Source organism: Vollenhovia emeryi, unplaced genomic scaffold (assembly GCF_000949405.1).
Source record: "Vollenhovia emeryi isolate VEMERY1.0 unplaced genomic scaffold, V.emery_V1.0 DF939285.1, whole genome shotgun sequence".
Lineage (NCBI taxonomy): Eukaryota > Metazoa > Arthropoda > Insecta > Hymenoptera > Formicidae > Vollenhovia > Vollenhovia emeryi.
In genome coordinates, this window is record NW_011967081.1 from 97,974 (window position 1) to 103,500 (window position 5,527).

A 5,527-nucleotide genomic window follows, 5' to 3' on the forward strand; every position below is an offset into this window, starting at 1 on the left:
TGTAAGGGCCCTGTCAGGGCTGCTTGAACCCTACTACTGCTCGGGATAATTTTGTTAATCCAGCAAATTATATCCAGCAAATTGCGATTAGTATTCGTAACAAATCTTCTTGCTGTCCATATAATAACGAACAGATTTTGCTACAACAGCAAAAAATCTGCTGTGTCAGCAAATTATTTTTCTCCGTGTAGGTGTAACTTACGCAGTTAAATCATATTTTATTGCGAACAATTATCAAACTTATGTCAAAGAACTCACGTGAACAAAGTTAAAGCGATTTGATGTAAAGTTAAATTTCACGTTGCAGTTTTTCTGCATGCAAAGTGGACATTTTTATCAGAAGGAACAGTGACAGAACTATATATTGATTTTATACATCGGGCATATTTCGTACACTCGAAAAATTGGTGATTTTATCATGGAACTGCTCGACATTTCGGAAAGACTTGTCTCGCAGTTAGCTTTATGAAATGTAGGAAAGTAACAGTCGGATTCGCGAGTATGAAGTGTGAAGTCGGCGCGCGCGCGCGCGAGATATTTTTGATATATTAAATTTCAACGATCGCGGAGAGAGCCGTCAGGGCATCTCAAAGCTTTCATCGACGGTACATTATGACCATCGAACCGGTTATAGTCTTGGAAGTGCTTCTCACGAATCACATTTCGTTGTGCTTTATTCTTCAGGAGAGAGACGCTGCTCCTTTCGCGCGATGCACTTTACCGCTGCTACATTTTCTCGCGTTGAGCTGCGATAGTTCCCGACCGTATCGAAATTCCAATTCCGATATATCAGGAAGGTGCAGCGTTTCAAGTGCAGAGTTTCTTGCTACGGAGTATTTTCAATTTTCACATGGGATCAAATCGGATTTTCTTTCAGTTTGAATTTAAAATTACGCGCAATAAAAAGACACAACATTTGTATTACGATGTTGTTAACGTTTTAATTAATATTATTATTTTTATAAAATAATTATTATGATTTATAAATATTGTTGGTGTGTGGTTCTTTAAAAGTTGCACTTTGAAATTGTTGTCGTGTTTCAATTAAATGTAATTATTGTATACGTGCACTGAAAAAAAATCTGATAGATTCAACCAGTCGTCCGTTAGAAAATGGACGAATCTGAATTCCTTTAGGATTTACCAGATGTGAAGTCTAGCAAACTTCTGGTTATGAAATATCGTGCTAACTATAGAAATTCTGTTTGGTTTAGCCAAAATACATTCTATCATACATGTCTCGTTGATACAATCAAAGCATTTCTCTCAGTGTACATTTTAACATTAATAGCCTAACTTTTTCGCAATTCCCGTTGCTTAAATTTCTCATGTGTCTCTTCCCGTCATTTTTAAATACCAAATCACGTACTCCGCTCTAGAGAACGGTCCTGATTTCCATGCTCTTTTAGAAAAACGTACGGTTCGCCTATTCATAATGTGGTAAATGAGTGTTTTCCCGTGAATTCACCCGCCGTTGTTTCTCTCGTAGCTCATTTTATTTTGACTTGCCAGCAGCCGATCGCCGTCTCACGAATCTCTGAATGGAATGCCTTCTACCAGCCGGTAACTCGCGGCTTTCATTCATTCGACGCGCCGCGCCGGCGGGATTCGTGAATGAACGCTCGATTCGCGCTCGAATGTATCTCGACGTCGGATCATTGCTACGTAACGTGCTTTCTTGTCTGTAGAAACGCCGGCGAGACGCGCTTCTGCGCCAAATATATTTCGGGCGGGAAACAAAACGAGTCTGTTTCCCGTAAATAGATTGTCGCCACTTCGTTCATCAGATCAGCTCGTTCGCAACGAAATCCAAATATAAACAATAAACTTATTAAGTAATTATCTTACTAGAGTCAAAAGTGATTAAGCTTATTCTGCCATATCATAAGTTGCATGGACCAATGTTGTGTCTATGAAAACTATAATACATTGTTAGGTCAACCATAACTTACGTAGTTGGAAGAATTGCAATAAAAATATGATTGGCTCCTGAAATAACTACAAATTATAGTGAGATTGTGGCAACTGCAACCATTTTCTCCTGCCAGTGCAGCTAATTTCAAATTATTTTCCCACGATTCGTAACTGTTTATTTAAGAACTCGATGAGTTTTACCGTACAGACCTCTATGCACAATCGCGCATTAAAATTTTCTACGTAAATTCAACGTGTATAGAAGACACGCGGCAGAGGAGGAAGGCTTCAGAATAGTCCTCTCCTCGTATAATTGGTGCGCGAGTAATTTTAACTCGGGCATGCGAATTATTTTAATTGCAACCGGATTCGCCGGCTGCCATTAGGTACTTCGAGTTTGGTAGAAGCGAGGGGAGAAAGATGATCGTACACACGTACGTTCACTGAGGAAATGAAAAGGACTGACGGAGAACGCGAGAAATAAGGAGTCGCTCTACTGGCAGCCGGCCATGTTTTATGTTCCTATTGTGTGTGTGTGTGTGTGTGTGTGTGTGTGTGTGTACTATACATATATGTGTGTATGTATGTATGTGCATGTTCCCCCTCGAGATCGATTGGATTGATTATTAACCCTGGTGAGCGAGTGCACCAGTATCGAGGGGCAATCCAGGAAAATCGATTTACGAGGAAAATCACGGCCATTGTTCTCGCGTTCGCCAACGCGTTGCTCATTTAACGAACTCTTCAATTATGCGGTAGACCGATCTCGTTAATGAACAGATCTCGGTGCCGCGCCGCGTCGGACGTTCCGATTGAATATCCCCGATGCACCCCCATCAATCGTGACCGCGTGTTACACACGCGTTGTACGCACGATCGGGAGGACAGCTGCGACCTGACTGACGTTGTCATTTTGTTGCGAGAGAGCCATATCTCCGATTATCACTTTACTGTGTAATGAGATCGGAAATTCACCGGGAAATACGTTTGGAACATTGCGTTTAGATTCAGTACATAACTTTTGATACGAATAATTAAAATTTGTTCTTTTGTCTCCTTTTATAATTGATGTATGTACACGTAGAGAATTTCCTTTTACAATTTATCCTGAAAATCGTGTGATCGTGGGACAATACATTTCGAAGAATTTAATGAGAATTTTTCGAAATTTTACCATACATTGTACTGGCAAAACGTATATTAAATATAATTACTAGTAAAATGTATGGTACAATTTCAAAAATTTTCTGGTGAAATTTATCCTGAAAATCGTGGGACAATACGGCATTTCAAAGAATTAATGAGAGTTTTTTTGAAATTTTACCATTATTTTACTAGTAAATATACGAATTGTAAGTAAAATTTGAGAAAACTCATAAAGTTGTTCAAAATGCCGTTGTCCCACGATTACACGATTTTCCGGGTAAATTTCGAGAGAAAATTCTCTCCCCGCGCATATATTGCGATTCACTGAAATTTTAAGTGCTATTGTCTTCCCTCAATTTTTTAAAATGAAAAAAGAACGTTTCTCTTATGTCTAAGTGCAAACTATAATTCCCCCGAGAGATCTTTTTCGTTTCTCTAAAAGGCGAAGGAATGTAGCAGCTAGTCGCCTCAGTTATGTGCTCGAATCTAAGCTCTGGATCCGAATTAGTCCGCGCTAGACTAGAATGTGACGCTCACGTTCTCCCGTGCCGCGAGACGATACATTTACGTTTAACAATAGCACGAAACTCGGGACGTGCAAGTCAGAGCGTGAGCAAACCATCGCCCATTAGTGTACACGTATATTGACAGCGGTCGGGAACACTGTGGAAGCGTTTGGCGAGACACTCGAGTCGACGAAACGTTATGGAAAGTTTCCGGCAGCTTTACTCTACAGCTGCAGCACGGCCCGAACTTCGCGGATTACTTCGCCACCAATGCGGAAACACTTGGCAACTCCTAGGGCCAGATAGGCTTGTGCCGCGCCGCGTGCGACACTCGGGCATGCTATTAGCCGTTCTCTATACACCGAAACAAGATAGTTTGCTTCCCTGTCTTTCCCAATGCCATCTTCTCGAATGGTTGTCTCGGGGAGATAATCGCTCGGCGCGCATGTGTGAGTCAGCAGAAAGGAATAAGACGTGACACAACCGGTTTAAATGACGCTTTGTGATGCCAAAGGAAGAGCTCTCAGATACTCGACGATAACAATGTGAGCTTCGAAGAGCGGTGTAAGTGCTCGATGCTATTGGCTGTGTAACTGTGTGGAAAAGGTATAAGATAAATTGTCGAATGCTATTTTCTAGAAAAAAAAACCGCAGGTGTTGCGTAAGTTTGCTTGAGTCTGCAAGTATCTTAAACTTCAGTATTTATTCTCTCTTTGTACCTTAAGCTTGTCGAATTTGCAATTAGATTTTTTTCACAGCAAGAAATGCGGATACTGGAACATTAATTATACTTCTCTGTCGAACAAAACATTTTCCAGTCTCTCTGATGACCGTGCAATTTACTTCCGTATAACGTTATTCGTACTTCATCGCTAGAAATATTTAAACATAAATACTTCTTATTGACGGATCTTTTTTATTAAAAACAGTTTTATTTAATACATGATAATCTCTTTAGGTTGCCAGTAATAAAGTCACGCCATGGTAGACATTGTACATATTTTATTTTGTGCCGTTAGTTTTATAATCATGACTCAACTTTGCTATAACTTTTTACCGTTCAATTACATATTGCAATGACTCGATTAATTTTTAAGAATTTGTGCTCGATGAGGACCCAAACCCGTGGTCGAAACGTCGCACGTTATATTTTTATTCTTAATTTCTTTAAACAAGTGCCAGTTAAAGTCGACCAGACTGATCCATTTTTATTTAATACCTTCATTCTTTTTAAATGAATGATTAGCTTTCATGATGTTTAGAGCTGTATTACTTTACGAGTTACTTTTTATGTCATTTTTAAAAGTTGTACAGGATTCAATTCCGAGACGTAATAACTTTCCTTCTAGCTATTTGTCATTCCTTCCCTCTGTCTTCCCTTTCTGATTCTTCTCTTTCCCTCTGTTCGATTGTCTGCACGGCAGGCAAGAAACCAGGTTGATGTTACGTGTCGTATGACACGGAGACAAAGGGACGAACGAAGTCTATTTGTTCACGAGAGGTGGCGACGGTTCTCACAGAGCCTGTCAGAAAGCACTGTGTCATTCCGTTCGAATCAATCACCCCCCCGTAAATCGTCCAACCACCAGCGGAGTGAGTTCCGCCGTGGAGAGGACGTGTTCACCGTGACTAAGACCACGTAAATTACTTCGACACCAACTTTGGTTCCATCAACGAGAAAACCCGCGCCAGTTAACGGCTTTAGACAAGGGAGTATTGCCTCGCCATTCACCTTTCTCGTCTATAACTGTCGAGCTACAAAGTATTTCCGTTCACACTAAAAATAGCCGTCAATTGTGATATAACGTTTATCGTAAAGAGAAAAACGAGGAATTTCAGGCAAAGTGAAGAAAAATTAGGCAAACCGATTACAGTTGATAAGAGAACAGTTTATCGAAATCTTATAATAAAATTTAATTTAATAAAGACTTAACATTAATACACAGAGAGAACGGTTTCTT

General features: G+C 40.0%; 1 protein-coding gene across 2 annotated transcripts in view; it reads left to right on the forward strand.

Moving 5' to 3' along the window:
* Window positions 1–5,527, forward strand: part of LOC105559205 (beta-1,4-N-acetylgalactosaminyltransferase bre-4) — a 162,399-nt gene that overhangs the window by 93,834 nt on the left and 63,038 nt on the right. The window lies entirely within an intron of this gene.